The sequence below is a fragment of the Pan troglodytes genome, chromosome 23 (assembly GCF_028858775.2).
Source record: "Pan troglodytes isolate AG18354 chromosome 23, NHGRI_mPanTro3-v2.0_pri, whole genome shotgun sequence".
In the NCBI taxonomy this organism is placed as follows: Eukaryota; Metazoa; Chordata; class Mammalia; order Primates; family Hominidae; genus Pan; species Pan troglodytes.
This window is the reverse complement of record NC_086016.1, coordinates 13,385,425-13,402,477: the sequence shown is the minus strand read 5'-3', so window position 1 is coordinate 13,402,477 and position 17,053 is coordinate 13,385,425.

Sequence of the window (17,053 nt, the reverse complement as noted above, 5' to 3'; positions counted from 1 at the left end):
TTTCAAGCGATTTGAGGCCAATGTTAGAAAAGGAAATATTTTGATATAAAAACTAGACACAATCATTCTCAGAAACTACTTTGTGATGTGTGCATTCAGCTCACAGAGTTAAACCTTTCTGTTCATAGAGCAGTTTGGAAACACTCTGTTTGTAATGTCTGCAAGTGGATATTTGGACCTCTTTGAGGACTTTGTTGGAAACGGGATTTCTTCATATAATGCTAGACAGAAGAATTCTCAGTAACTTCTTTGTGTTGTGTGTATTCATATCACAGAGTTGAACCTTTCTTTGTACAGAGCAGATTTCAAACTCTCTTTTTGTGGAAATTGCATTTGGAGATTTCAAGCGATTTTAGGCCAATGTTAGAAAAGGAAATATCTTCGTATAAAAACTAGAAAGAATCATTCTCAGAAACTACTATGTGATGTGTGCATTCAGCTCACAGAGTTTAAACTTTCTGCTCATAATGCAGTTTGGAAACACTCTGTTTGTAAAGTCTGCAAGTGGATATTTGGACCTCTTTGAGGACTTCGTTGGAAACGGGATTTTTTCATATAATGCTAGACAGAAGAATTTTCAGTAAATTCTTTGTGTTGTGTGTATTCAGCTCACAGAGTTGAACCTTTCTTTGGACAGAGCAGATTTGAAACTCTCTTTTTGTGGAAATTGCAATTCGAGATTTCAAGCGATTTGAGGCCAAAGTTAGAAAAGGAAATATCTTGGTATAAAAACTAGACAGAATCATTCTCAGAAACTACTATGTGATGTGTGCATACAGCTCACAGAGTTTAACCTTTCTGTTCATAGAGCAGTTTGGAAACACTCTGTTTGTAAAGTCTGCAATTGGATATTTGGACCTCTTTGAGGACTTCGTTGGAACCGGATTTCTTCATATAATGCTAGACAGAAGAATTTTCAGTACCTTCTTTGTGTTGTGTGTATTCAGCTCACAGAGTTGAACTTTTCTTTGGACAGAGCAGATTTGAAACTCTCTTTTTGTGGAAATTGCAATTGGAGATTTCAAGCGATTTGAGGCCAATATTAGAAAAGGAAATATCTTGGTAAAAAAACTAGACAGAATCATTCTCAGAAACTACTATGTGATGTGTGCATACAGCTCACAGAGTTTAACCTTTCTGTTCATAGAGCAGTTTGGAAACACTCTGTTTGTAAAGTCTGCAATTGGATATTTGGACCTCTTTGAGGACTTCGTTGGAAACGGGATTTCTTCATATAATGCTAGACAGAAGAATTTTCAGTACCTTCTTTCTGTTGTGTATTCAGCTCACAGAGTTGAACTTTTGTTTGGACAGAGCAGATTTGAAACTCTCTTTTTGTGGAAATTGCAATTGGAGATTTCAAGCGATTTTAGGCCAATGTTAGAAAAGGAAATATCTTGGTATAAAAACTGGACAGAATCATTCTCAGAAACTACTATGTGATGTGTGCATTCAGCTCACAGAGTTTAACCTTTCCGTTCATAGAGCAGTTTGAAAACACTCTGTTTGTAAAGTCTGCAAGTGGATATTTCTTCCTCTTTGTGGACTTCGTTGGAAACGGGATTTCTTCATATAATGCTACACAGAGGAATTTTCAGTAACTTCTTTGTGTTGTGTGTATTCAGCTCACAGAGTTGAACTTTTCTTTGGACAGAGCAATTTGAAACTCTTTTTGTCGAAATTGCAATTGGAGATTTCAAGCGATTTTAGGCCAATATTAGAAAAGGAAATATCTTCGTATAGAAACTAGACTGAATCATTCTCAGAAACTACTATGTGATGTGTGTGTTCAGCTCACAGAGTTTAACCTTTCTGTTCATAGAGCAGTTTGGAAACACTCTGTTTGTAAAGTCTGCAAGTGGATATTTGGACCTCTTTGAGGACTTCGTTGGAAACGGGATTTCTTCATATAATGCTACACTGGATAATTTTCAGTAACTTCTTTGTGTTGTGTTTATTCAGCTCACAGAGTTGAACCTTTCTTTGGACAGAGCAGATTTGAAACTCTCTTTTTGTCGAAATTGCAATTGGAGATTTCAAGCGATTTTAGGCCAATGTTAGTAAAGGAAATATCTTGGTATAAAAACTAGAGAGAATCATTCTCAGAAACTACTATGTGATGTGTGCATTCAGCTCACAGAGTTTAACCTTTCTGTTCATAGAGCAGTTTGGAAACACTCTGTTTGTAAAGTCTGCAAGTGGATATTAGGACCTCTTTGAGGACTTCGTTGGAAACGGGATTTCTTCATATAATGCTAGACAGAAGAGTTTTCAGTAACTTCTTCGTGTTGTGTGTATTCAGCTCACAGAGTTGAACCTTTCTTTGGACAGAGCAGATTTGAAACTCTCTTTTTGTGGAAAATGCAATTCGAGATTTCAAGCGATTTGAGGCCAATGTTAGAAAAAGAAATATCTTGGTATAAAAACTAGACACAATCATTCTCAGAAACTACTATGTGATGTGTGCATGCAGCTCAGAGAGTTTAACCTTTCTGTTCATAGAGCAGTTCGGAAACACTCTGTTTGTAAAGTCTGCAATTGGATATTTGGACCTCTTTGAGGACTTCGTTGGAAACGGGATTTCTTCATATAATGCTAGACAGAAGAATTTTCAGTAAATTCTTTGTGTTGTGTGTATTCAGCTCACAGAGTTGAACCTTTCTTTGGACAGAGCAGATTTGAAACTCTCTTTTTGTGGAAATTGCAATTGGAGATTTCAAGCCATTTGAGGCCAATGTTAGAAAAGGAAATATCTTGGTATAAAAACTAGACAGAATCATTCTCAGAAATTACTATGTGATGTGTGCATTCAGCTCACAGAGTTTAACCTTTGTGTTCATAGAGCAGTTTGGAAGCACTCTGTTTGTAAAGTCTGCAAGTGAATATTTGGACCTCTTTGAGGACTTCGTAGGAAACGGGATTTCCTCATATAATGCTAGACAGAGGAATTTTCAGTAACTTCTTTGTGTTGTGTGTATTCATCTCACAGAGTTGAACCTTTCTTTGGCCAGAGCAATTTGAAACTCTTTTTGTCGAAATTGCAATTGTACATTTCAAGCGATTTTAGGCCAATATTAGAAAAGGAAATATCTTCGTATAGAAAATAGACAGAATCATTCTCAGAAACTACTTTGTGATGTGTGCGTTCAGGTCACAAAGTTTAACCTTTCTGTTCATAGAGCAGTTTGGAAACACTCTGTTTGTAAGTCTACAAGTGGATATTTGCACCTCTTTGAGGCCTTCGTTGGAAACGGGATTTCTTCATATAATGCTAGACAGAAGAATTCTCAGTAACTTCTTTGTGTTGTGTTTATTCAACTCACAGATTTGAACCTTTACTTACACACTGCAGGTTTGGAACTGTCTTTTTCTGGAATTTGGAATTTGAGATTTCAAGCGATTTGAGGCCAATGTTAGAAAAGGAAATATCCTCCTATAGAAACTAGACAGAATCATTCTCACAAACTACTTTGTGATGTGTGCATTCAGCTCACAGAGTTGAACCTTTCTTTGGACAGAGCAGATTTGAAACTCTCTTTTTGTGGAAATTGCAATTGGAGATTTCAAGCGATTTTAGGCCAATGTTAGAAAAGGAAATATCTTGGTATAAAAACTAGACAGAATCATTCTCAGAAACTACTATGTGATGTGTGCATTCAGCTCACAGAGTTTAACCTTTCTGTTCATAGAGCAGTTTGGAAACACTCTGCTTGTACAGTCTGCAAGTGGATATTTGGACCTCTTTGAGGACTTTGTTGGAACCGGGATTTCTTCATATAATGCTAGACAGAAGAATTTTCAGTATCTTCTTTGTGTTGTGTGTATTCAGCTCACAGAGTTGAACCTTTCTTTTGACAGAGCAGATTTGAAACTCTCTTTCTGTCGAAATTGCAATTGGAGATTTCAAGCGATTTGAGGCCAATGTTAGAAAAGGAAATATCTTGGTATATAAACTAGACACAATCATTCTCAGAAACTACTTTGTGATGTGTGCATTCAGTTCACAGAGTTAAACCTTTCTGTTCATAGAGCAGTTTGGAAACACTCTCTTTGTACAGTCTGCAAGTGGATATTTGTAACTCTTTGAGGACTACGTTGGAAACGGGATTTCTTCATATAATGCTAGACAGAAGAATTCTCAGTAACTTCTTTGTGTTGTGTGTATTCAGATCACAGAGTTGAATCTTTCTTTGGACAGAGCAGATTTCAAACTCTCTTTTTGTGGAAATTGCATTTGGAGATTTCAAGCGATTTTAGGCCAATGTTAGAAAAGGAAATATCTTCGTATAAAAACTAGAAAGAATCATTCTCAGAAACTACTATGTGATGTGTGCATTCAGCTCACAGAGTTTAAACTTTCTGCTCATAATGCAGTTTGGAAACACTCTGTTTGTAAAGTCTGCAAGTGGATATTTGGACCTCTTTGAGGACTTCGTTGGAAACGGGATTTTTTCATATAATGCTAGACAAAAGAATTTTCAGTAAATTCTTTGTGTTGTGTGTATTCAGCTCACAGAGTTGAACCTTTCTTTGGACAGAGCAGATTTGAAACTCTCTTTTTGTGGAAATTGCAATTCGAGATTTCAAGCGACTTGAGGCCAAAGTTAGAAAAGGAAATATCTTGGTATAAAAACTAGACAGAAGCATTCTCAGAAACTATTATGTGATGTGTGCATGCAGCTCACAGAGTTTAACCTTTCTGTTCATAGAGCAGTTTGGAAACACTTTGTTTGTAAAGTTTGCCATTGGATATTTGGACCTCTTTGAGGACTTCGTTGGAAACGGGATTTCCTCATATAATGCTAGACAGAAGTATTTTAAGTAACTTCTTTGTGTTGTGTGTATTGAGCTCACAGATTTTAACTTTTCTTTGGACAGAGCAGATTTGAAGCTCTCTTTTTGTGGAAATTGCAATTGGAGATTTCAAGCGATTTTAGGCCAATGTTAGAAAAGGAAATATCTTGGTATAAAAACTAGACAGAATCATTCTCAGAAACTACTATGTGATGTGTGCATTCAGCTCACAGAGTTTAAACTTTCTATTCATAGAGCAGTTTGGAAACACTCTGTTTGCAAAGTCTGCAAGTGGATATTTCTTCCTCTTTGTGGACTTCGTTGGAAACGGGATTTCTTCATATAATGCTAGACAGAGGAATTTTCAGTAACTTCTTTGTGTTGTGTGTATTCAGCTCACAGAGTTGAACTTTTCTTTGGACAGAGCAATTTGAAAATCTTTTTGTCGAAATTGCAATTGGAGATTTCAAGCGATTTTAGGCCAATCTTAGAAAAGGAAATATCTTCGTATAGAAACTAGACTGAATCATTCTCAGAAACGACTATGTGATGTGTGCGTTCAGCTCACAGAGTTTAAGCTTTCTGTTCCTAGAGCAGTTTGGAAACACTCTGTTTGTAAAGTCTGCAAGTGGATATTTGGACCTCTTTGAGGACTTCGTTGGAAAAGGGATTTCTTCATATAATGCTAGACAGAAGAATTTTCAGTAACTTCTTTGTGTTGTGTGTATTCAGCTCACAGAGTTGAACCTTTCTTTGGACAGAGCAGATTTGAAACTCTCTTTTTGTGGAAATTGCAATTGGTGATTTCAAGCGATTTTAGGCCAATGTTAGAAAAGGAAATATCTTGGTATAAAAACTAGACAGAATCACTCTCAGAAACTACTATGTGATGTGTGCATTCAGCTCACAGAGTTTAACCTTTCTGTTCATAGAGCAGTTTGGAAACACTCTGTTTGTAAAGTCTGCAAGTGGATATTAGGACCTCTTTGAGGACTTCGTTGGAAACGGGATTTCTTCATATAATGCTAGACAGAAGAGTTTTCAGTAACTTCTTTGTGTTGTGTGTATTCAGCTCACAGAGTTGAACCTTTCTTTGGACAGAGCAGATTTGAAACTCTCTTTTTGTGGAAATTGCAATTCGAGATTTCAAGCGATTTGAGGCCAATATTAGAAAAGGAAATATCTTGGTAAAAAAACTAGACAGAATCATTCTCAGAAACTACTATGTGATGTGTGCATACAGCTCACAGAGTTTAACCTTTCTGTTCATAGAGCAGTTTGGAAACACTCTGTTTGTAAAGTCTGCAAGTGGATATTTGGACCTCTTTGAGGACTTCGTTGGAAACGGGATTTCTTCATATAATGCTAGACAGAAGAATTTTCAATACCTTCTTTCTGTTGTGTGTATTCAGCTCACAGAGTTGAACTTTTGTTTGGACAGAGCAATTTGAAACTCTTTTTGTCGAAATTGCAATTGGAGATTTCAAGCGATTTTAGGCCAATCTTAGAAAAGGAAATATCTTCGTATAGAAACTAGACTGAATCATTCTCAGAAACTACTATGTGATGTGTGCGTTCAGCTCAAAGAGTTTAACCTTTCTGTTCATAGAGCAGTTTGGAAACACTCTGTTTGTAAAGTCTGCAGGTGGATATTTGGACCTCTTTGAGGACTTCGTTGGAAACGGGATTTCTTCATATAATGCTAGACAGAAGAGTTTTCAGTAACTTCTTTGTGTTGTGTGTATTCAGCTCACAGAGTTGAACCTTTCTTTGGACAGAGCAGATTTGAACTCTCTTTTTGTCGAAATTGCAATTGGAGATTTCAAGCGATTTTAGGCCAATGTTAGTAAAGGAAATATCTTGGTATAAAAACTAGACAGAATCATTCTCAGAAACTACTTTGTGATGTGTGCGTTCAGCTAACAGAGTTTAACCTTTCTGTTCATAGAGCAGTTTGGAAACACTCTGTTTGTAAAGTCTGCAAGTGGATATTTGGACCTCTTTGAGGACTTCGTTGGAAACGGGATTTCTTCATATAATGCTAGACAGAAGAATTTTGAGTTACTTCTTTGTGTTGTGTGTATTCAGCTCACAGAGTTGAACCTTTCTTTGGACAGAGCAGATTTGAAACTCTCTTTTTGTGGAAATTGCGATTGGAGATCTCAGGCGATTTTAGGCCAATGTTAGAAAAGGAAATATCTTCGTATAAAAACTAGACAGAATCATTCTCAGAAACTACTTTGTGATGTGTGCATTCAGCTCACAGTGTTTAACCTTTCTGTTCATAGAGCAGTTTGGAAACACTCTGTTTGTAAAGTCTGCAAGTGGATAATTGGACCTCTTTGAGGACTTTTTTGGAAACGGGATTTCTTCATATAATGCTAGACAGAAGAATTTTCAGTAACTTCTTTGTGTTGTGTGTATTCAGCTCACAGAGTTGAACCTTTCTTTTGACAGAGCAGATTTGAAACTCTCTTTCTGTCGAAATTGCAATTGGAGATTTCAAGCGATTTGAGGCCAATGTTAGAAAAGGAAATATCTTGGTATATAAACTAGACACAATCATTCTCAGAAACTACTTTGTGATGTGTGCATTCAGTTCACAGAGTTAAACCTTTCTGTTCATAGAGCAGTTTGGAAACACTCTCTTTGTACAGTCTGCAAGTGGATATTTGTAACTCTTTGAGGACTACGTTGGAAACGGGATTTCTTCATATAATGCTAGACAGAAGAATTCTCAGTAACTTCTTTGTGTTGTGTGTATTCAGATCACAGAGTTGAATCTTTCTTTGGACAGAGCAGATTTCAAACTCTCTTTTTGTGGAAATTGCATTTGGAGATTTCAAGCGATTTTAGGCCAATGTTAGAAAAGGAAATATCTTCGTATAAAAACTAGAAAGAATCATTCTCAGAAACTACTATGTGATGTGTGCATTCAGCTCACAGAGTTTAAACTTTCTGCTCATAATGCAGTTTGGAAACACTCTGTTTGTAAAGTCTGCAAGTGGATATTTGGACCTCTTTGAGGACTTCGTTGGAAACGGGATTTTTTCATATAATGCTAGACAAAAGAATTTTCAGTAAATTCTTTGTGTTGTGTGTATTCAGCTCACAGAGTTGAACCTTTCTTTGGACAGAGCAGATTTGAAACTCTCTTTTTGTGGAAATTGCAATTCGAGATTTCAAGCGACTTGAGGCCAAAGTTAGAAAAGGAAATATCTTGGTATAAAAACTAGACAGAAGCATTCTCAGAAACTATTATGTGATGTGTGCATGCAGCTCACAGAGTTTAACCTTTCTGTTCATAGAGCAGTTTGGAAACACTTTGTTTGTAAAGTTTGCCATTGGATATTTGGACCTCTTTGAGGACTTCGTTGGAAACGGGATTTCCTCATATAATGCTAGACAGAAGTATTTTAAGTAACTTCTTTGTGTTGTGTGTATTGAGCTCACAGATTTTAACTTTTCTTTGGACAGAGCAGATTTGAAGCTCTCTTTTTGTGGAAATTGCAATTGGAGATTTCAAGCGATTTTAGGCCAATGTTAGAAAAGGAAATATCTTGGTATAAAAACTAGACAGAATCATTCTCAGAAACTACTATGTGATGTGTGCATTCAGCTCACAGAGTTTAAACTTTCTATTCATAGAGCAGTTTGGAAACACTCTGTTTGCAAAGTCTGCAAGTGGATATTTCTTCCTCTTTGTGGACTTCGTTGGAAACGGGATTTCTTCATATAATGCTAGACAGAGGAATTTTCAGTAACTTCTTTGTGTTGTGTGTATTCAGCTCACAGAGTTGAACTTTTCTTTGGACAGAGCAATTTGAAAATCTTTTTGTCGAAATTGCAATTGGAGATTTCAAGCGATTTTAGGCCAATCTTAGAAAAGGAAATATCTTCGTATAGAAACTAGACTGAATCATTCTCAGAAACGACTATGTGATGTGTGCGTTCAGCTCACAGAGTTTAAGCTTTCTGTTCCTAGAGCAGTTTGGAAACACTCTGTTTGTAAAGTCTGCAAGTGGATATTTGGACCTCTTTGAGGACTTCGTTGGAAAAGGGATTTCTTCATATAATGCTAGACAGAAGAATTTTCAGTAACTTCTTTGTGTTGTGTGTATTCAGCTCACAGAGTTGAACCTTTCTTTGGACAGAGCAGATTTGAAACTCTCTTTTTGTGGAAATTGCAATTGGTGATTTCAAGCGATTTTAGGCCAATGTTAGAAAAGGAAATATCTTGGTATAAAAACTAGACAGAATCACTCTCAGAAACTACTATGTGATGTGTGCATTCAGCTCACAGAGTTTAACCTTTCTGTTCATAGAGCAGTTTGGAAACACTCTGTTTGTAAAGTCTGCAAGTGGATATTAGGACCTCTTTGAGGACTTCGTTGGAAACGGGATTTCTTCATATAATGCTAGACAGAAGAGTTTTCAGTAACTTCTTTGTGTTGTGTGTATTCAGCTCACAGAGTTGAACCTTTCTTTGGACAGAGCAGATTTGAAACTCTCTTTTTGTGGAAATTGCAATTCGAGATTTCAAGCGATTTGAGGCCAATATTAGAAAAGGAAATATCTTGGTAAAAAAACTAGACAGAATCATTCTCAGAAACTACTATGTGATGTGTGCATACAGCTCACAGAGTTTAACCTTTCTGTTCATAGAGCAGTTTGGAAACACTCTGTTTGTAAAGTCTGCAAGTGGATATTTGGACCTCTTTGAGGACTTCGTTGGAAACGGGATTTCTTCATATAATGCTAGACAGAAGAATTTTCAATACCTTCTTTCTGTTGTGTGTATTCAGCTCACAGAGTTGAACTTTTGTTTGGACAGAGCAATTTGAAACTCTTTTTGTCGAAATTGCAATTGGAGATTTCAAGCGATTTTAGGCCAATCTTAGAAAAGGAAATATCTTCGTATAGAAACTAGACTGAATCATTCTCAGAAACTACTATGTGATGTGTGCGTTCAGCTCAAAGAGTTTAACCTTTCTGTTCATAGAGCAGTTTGGAAACACTCTGTTTGTAAAGTCTGCAGGTGGATATTTGGACCTCTTTGAGGACTTCGTTGGAAACGGGATTTCTTCATATAATGCTAGACAGAAGAGTTTTCAGTAACTTCTTTGTGTTGTGTGTATTCAGCTCACAGAGTTGAACCTTTCTTTGGACAGAGCAGATTTGAACTCTCTTTTTGTCGAAATTGCAATTGGAGATTTCAAGCGATTTTAGGCCAATGTTAGTAAAGGAAATATCTTGGTATAAAAACTAGACAGAATCATTCTCAGAAACTACTTTGTGATGTGTGCGTTCAGCTAACAGAGTTTAACCTTTCTGTTCATAGAGCAGTTTGGAAACACTCTGTTTGTAAAGTCTGCAAGTGGATATTTGGACCTCTTTGAGGACTTCGTTGGAAACGGGATTTCTTCATATAATGCTAGACAGAAGAATTTTGAGTTACTTCTTTGTGTTGTGTGTATTCAGCTCACAGAGTTGAACCTTTCTTTGGACAGAGCAGATTTGAAACTCTCTTTTTGTGGAAATTGCGATTGGAGATCTCAGGCGATTTTAGGCCAATGTTAGAAAAGGAAATATCTTCGTATAAAAACTAGACAGAATCATTCTCAGAAACTACTTTGTGATGTGTGCATTCAGCTCACAGTGTTTAACCTTTCTGTTCATAGAGCAGTTTGGAAACACTCTGTTTGTAAAGTCTGCAAGTGGATAATTGGACCTCTTTGAGGACTTTTTTGGAAACGGGATTTCTTCATATAATGCTAGACAGAAGAGTTTTCAGTAACTTCTTTGTGTTGTGTGTATTCAGCTCACAGAGTTGAACCTTTCTTTGGACAGAGCAGATTTGAACTCTCTTTTTGTCGAAATTGCAATTGGAGATTTCAAGCGATTTTAGGCCAATGTTAGTAAAGGAAATATCTTGGTATAAAAACTAGACAGAATCATTCTCAGAAACTACTTTGTGATGTGTGCGTTCAGCTAACAGAGTTTAACCTTTCTGTTCATAGAGCAGTTTGGAAACACTCTGTTTGTAAAGTCTGCAAGTGGATATTTGGACCTCTTTGAGGACTTCGTTGGAAACGGGATTTCTTCATATAATGCTAGACAGAAGAATTTTGAGTTACTTCTTTGTGTTGTGTGTATTCAGCTCACAGAGTTGAACCTTTCTTTGGACAGAGCAGATTTGAAACTCTCTTTTTGTGGAAATTGCGATTGGAGATCTCAGGCGATTTTAGGCCAATGTTAGAAAAGGAAATATCTTCGTATAAAAACTAGACAGAATCATTCTCAGAAACTACTTTGTGATGTGTGCATTCAGCTCACAGTGTTTAACCTTTCTGTTCATAGAGCAGTTTGGAAACACTCTGTTTGTAAAGTCTGCAAGTGGATAATTGGACCTCTTTGAGGACTTTTTTGGAAACGGGATTTCTTCATATAATGCTAGACAGAAGAATTTTCAGTAACTTCTTTGTGTTGTGTGTATTCAGCTCACAGAGTTGAACCTTTCTTTTGACAGAGCAGATTTGAAACTCTCTTTCTGTCGAAATTGCAATTGGAGATTTCAAGCGATTTGAGGCCAATGTTAGAAAAGGAAATATCTTGGTATATAAACTAGACACAATCATTCTCAGAAACTACTTTGTGATGTGTGCATTCAGTTCACAGAGTTAAACCTTTCTGTTCATAGAGCAGTTTGGAAACACTCTCTTTGTACAGTCTGCAAGTGGATATTTGTAACTCTTTGAGGACTACGTTGGAAACGGGATTTCTTCATATAATGCTAGACAGAAGAATTCTCAGTAACTTCTTTGTGTTGTGTGTATTCAGATCACAGAGTTGAATCTTTCTTTGGACAGAGCAGATTTCAAACTCTCTTTTTGTGGAAATTGCATTTGGAGATTTCAAGCGATTTTAGGCCAATGTTAGAAAAGGAAATATCTTCGTATAAAAACTAGAAAGAATCATTCTCAGAAACTACTATGTGATGTGTGCATTCAGCTCACAGAGTTTAAACTTTCTGCTCATAATGCAGTTTGGAAACACTCTGTTTGTAAAGTCTGCAAGTGGATATTTGGACCTCTTTGAGGACTTCGTTGGAAACGGGATTTTTTCATATAATGCTAGACAAAAGAATTTTCAGTAAATTCTTTGTGTTGTGTGTATTCAGCTCACAGAGTTGAACCTTTCTTTGGACAGAGCAGATTTGAAACTCTCTTTTTGTGGAAATTGCAATTCGAGATTTCAAGCGACTTGAGGCCAAAGTTAGAAAAGGAAATATCTTGGTATAAAAACTAGACAGAAGCATTCTCAGAAACTATTATGTGATGTGTGCATGCAGCTCACAGAGTTTAACCTTTCTGTTCATAGAGCAGTTTGGAAACACTTTGTTTGTAAAGTTTGCCATTGGATATTTGGACCTCTTTGAGGACTTCGTTGGAAACGGGATTTCCTCATATAATGCTAGACAGAAGTATTTTAAGTAACTTCTTTGTGTTGTGTGTATTGAGCTCACAGATTTTAACTTTTCTTTGGACAGAGCAGATTTGAAGCTCTCTTTTTGTGGAAATTGCAATTGGAGATTTCAAGCGATTTTAGGCCAATGTTAGAAAAGGAAATATCTTGGTATAAAAACTAGACAGAATCATTCTCAGAAACTACTATGTGATGTGTGCATTCAGCTCACAGAGTTTAAACTTTCTATTCATAGAGCAGTTTGGAAACACTCTGTTTGCAAAGTCTGCAAGTGGATATTTCTTCCTCTTTGTGGACTTCGTTGGAAACGGGATTTCTTCATATAATGCTAGACAGAGGAATTTTCAGTAACTTCTTTGTGTTGTGTGTATTCAGCTCACAGAGTTGAACTTTTCTTTGGACAGAGCAATTTGAAAATCTTTTTGTCGAAATTGCAATTGGAGATTTCAAGCGATTTTAGGCCAATCTTAGAAAAGGAAATATCTTCGTATAGAAACTAGACTGAATCATTCTCAGAAACGACTATGTGATGTGTGCGTTCAGCTCACAGAGTTTAAGCTTTCTGTTCCTAGAGCAGTTTGGAAACACTCTGTTTGTAAAGTCTGCAAGTGGATATTTGGACCTCTTTGAGGACTTCGTTGGAAAAGGGATTTCTTCATATAATGCTAGACAGAAGAATTTTCAGTAACTTCTTTGTGTTGTGTGTATTCAGCTCACAGAGTTGAACCTTTCTTTGGACAGAGCAGATTTGAAACTCTCTTTTTGTGGAAATTGCAATTGGTGATTTCAAGCGATTTTAGGCCAATGTTAGAAAAGGAAATATCTTGGTATAAAAACTAGACAGAATCACTCTCAGAAACTACTATGTGATGTGTGCATTCAGCTCACAGAGTTTAACCTTTCTGTTCATAGAGCAGTTTGGAAACACTCTGTTTGTAAAGTCTGCAAGTGGATATTAGGACCTCTTTGAGGACTTCGTTGGAAACGGGATTTCTTCATATAATGCTAGACAGAAGAGTTTTCAGTAACTTCTTTGTGTTGTGTGTATTCAGCTCACAGAGTTGAACCTTTCTTTGGACAGAGCAGATTTGAAACTCTCTTTTTGTGGAAATTGCAATTCGAGATTTCAAGCGATTTGAGGCCAATATTAGAAAAGGAAATATCTTGGTAAAAAAACTAGACAGAATCATTCTCAGAAACTACTATGTGATGTGTGCATACAGCTCACAGAGTTTAACCTTTCTGTTCATAGAGCAGTTTGGAAACACTCTGTTTGTAAAGTCTGCAAGTGGATATTTGGACCTCTTTGAGGACTTCGTTGGAAACGGGATTTCTTCATATAATGCTAGACAGAAGAATTTTCAATACCTTCTTTCTGTTGTGTGTATTCAGCTCACAGAGTTGAACTTTTGTTTGGACAGAGCAATTTGAAACTCTTTTTGTCGAAATTGCAATTGGAGATTTCAAGCGATTTTAGGCCAATCTTAGAAAAGGAAATATCTTCGTATAGAAACTAGACTGAATCATTCTCAGAAACTACTATGTGATGTGTGCGTTCAGCTCAAAGAGTTTAACCTTTCTGTTCATAGAGCAGTTTGGAAACACTCTGTTTGTAAAGTCTGCAGGTGGATATTTGGACCTCTTTGAGGACTTCGTTGGAAACGGGATTTCTTCATATAATGCTAGACAGAAGAGTTTTCAGTAACTTCTTTGTGTTGTGTGTATTCAGCTCACAGAGTTGAACCTTTCTTTGGACAGAGCAGATTTGAACTCTCTTTTTGTCGAAATTGCAATTGGAGATTTCAAGCGATTTTAGGCCAATGTTAGTAAAGGAAATATCTTGGTATAAAAACTAGACAGAATCATTCTCAGAAACTACTTTGTGATGTGTGCGTTCAGCTAACAGAGTTTAACCTTTCTGTTCATAGAGCAGTTTGGAAACACTCTGTTTGTAAAGTCTGCAAGTGGATATTTGGACCTCTTTGAGGACTTCGTTGGAAACGGGATTTCTTCATATAATGCTAGACAGAAGAATTTTGAGTTACTTCTTTGTGTTGTGTGTATTCAGCTCACAGAGTTGAACCTTTCTTTGGACAGAGCAGATTTGAAACTCTCTTTTTGTGGAAATTGCGATTGGAGATCTCAGGCGATTTTAGGCCAATGTTAGAAAAGGAAATATCTTCGTATAAAAACTAGACAGAATCATTCTCAGAAACTACTTTGTGATGTGTGCATTCAGCTCACAGTGTTTAACCTTTCTGTTCATAGAGCAGTTTGGAAACACTCTGTTTGTAAAGTCTGCAAGTGGATAATTGGACCTCTTTGAGGACTTTTTTGGAAACGGGATTTCTTCATATAATGCTAGACAGAAGAATTTTCAGTAACTTCTTTGTGTTGTGTGTATTCAGCTCACAGAGTTGAACCTTTCTTTTGACAGAGCAGATTTGAAACTCTCTTTCTGTCGAAATTGCAATTGGAGATTTCAAGCGATTTGAGGCCAATGTTAGAAAAGGAAATATCTTGGTATATAAACTAGACACAATCATTCTCAGAAACTACTTTGTGATGTGTGCATTCAGTTCACAGAGTTAAACCTTTCTGTTCATAGAGCAGTTTGGAAACACTCTCTTTGTACAGTCTGCAAGTGGATATTTGTAACTCTTTGAGGACTACGTTGGAAACGGGATTTCTTCATATAATGCTAGACAGAAGAATTCTCAGTAACTTCTTTGTGTTGTGTGTATTCAGATCACAGAGTTGAATCTTTCTTTGGACAGAGCAGATTTCAAACTCTCTTTTTGTGGAAATTGCATTTGGAGATTTCAAGCGATTTTAGGCCAATGTTAGAAAAGGAAATATCTTCGTATAAAAACTAGAAAGAATCATTCTCAGAAACTACTATGTGATGTGTGCATTCAGCTCACAGAGTTTAAACTTTCTGCTCATAATGCAGTTTGGAAACACTCTGTTTGTAAAGTCTGCAAGTGGATATTTGGACCTCTTTGAGGACTTCGTTGGAAACGGGATTTTTTCATATAATGCTAGACAAAAGAATTTTCAGTAAATTCTTTGTGTTGTGTGTATTCAGCTCACAGAGTTGAACCTTTCTTTGGACAGAGCAGATTTGAAACTCTCTTTTTGTGGAAATTGCAATTCGAGATTTCAAGCGACTTGAGGCCAAAGTTAGAAAAGGAAATATCTTGGTATAAAAACTAGACAGAAGCATTCTCAGAAACTATTATGTGATGTGTGCATGCAGCTCACAGAGTTTAACCTTTCTGTTCATAGAGCAGTTTGGAAACACTTTGTTTGTAAAGTTTGCCATTGGATATTTGGACCTCTTTGAGGACTTCGTTGGAAACGGGATTTCCTCATATAATGCTAGACAGAAGTATTTTAAGTAACTTCTTTGTGTTGTGTGTATTGAGCTCACAGATTTTAACTTTTCTTTGGACAGAGCAGATTTGAAGCTCTCTTTTTGTGGAAATTGCAATTGGAGATTTCAAGCGATTTTAGGCCAATGTTAGAAAAGGAAATATCTTGGTATAAAAACTAGACAGAATCATTCTCAGAAACTACTATGTGATGTGTGCATTCAGCTCACAGAGTTTAAACTTTCTATTCATAGAGCAGTTTGGAAACACTCTGTTTGCAAAGTCTGCAAGTGGATATTTCTTCCTCTTTGTGGACTTCGTTGGAAACGGGATTTCTTCATATAATGCTAGACAGAGGAATTTTCAGTAACTTCTTTGTGTTGTGTGTATTCAGCTCACAGAGTTGAACTTTTCTTTGGACAGAGCAATTTGAAAATCTTTTTGTCGAAATTGCAATTGGAGATTTCAAGCGATTTTAGGCCAATCTTAGAAAAGGAAATATCTTCGTATAGAAACTAGACTGAATCATTCTCAGAAACGACTATGTGATGTGTGCGTTCAGCTCACAGAGTTTAAGCTTTCTGTTCCTAGAGCAGTTTGGAAACACTCTGTTTGTAAAGTCTGCAAGTGGATATTTGGACCTCTTTGAGGACTTCGTTGGAAAAGGGATTTCTTCATATAATGCTAGACAGAAGAATTTTCAGTAACTTCTTTGTGTTGTGTGTATTCAGCTCACAGAGTTGAACCTTTCTTTGGACAGAGCAGATTTGAAACTCTCTTTTTGTGGAAATTGCAATTGGTGATTTCAAGCGATTTTAGGCCAATGTTAGAAAAGGAAATATCTTGGTATAAAAACTAGACAGAATCACTCTCAGAAACTACTATGTGATGTGTGCATTCAGCTCACAGAGTTTAACCTTTCTGTTCATAGAGCAGTTTGGAAACACTCTGTTTGTAAAGTCTGCAAGTGGATATTAGGACCTCTTTGAGGACTTCGTTGGAAACGGGATTTCTTCATATAATGCTAGACAGAAGAGTTTTCAGTAACTTCTTTGTGTTGTGTGTATTCAGCTCACAGAGTTGAACCTTTCTTTGGACAGAGCAGATTTGAAACTCTCTTTTTGTGGAAATTGCAATTCGAGATTTCAAGCGATTTGAGGCCAATATTAGAAAAGGAAATATCTTGGTAAAAAAACTAGACAGAATCATTCTCAGAAACTACTATGTGATGTGTGCATACAGCTCACAGAGTTTAACCTTTCTGTTCATAGAGCAGTTTGGAAACACTCTGTTTGTAAAGTCTGCAAGTGGATATTTGGACCTCTTTGAGGACTTCGTTGGAAACGGGATTTCTTCATATAATGCTAGACAGAAGAATTTTCAATACCTTCTTTCTGTTG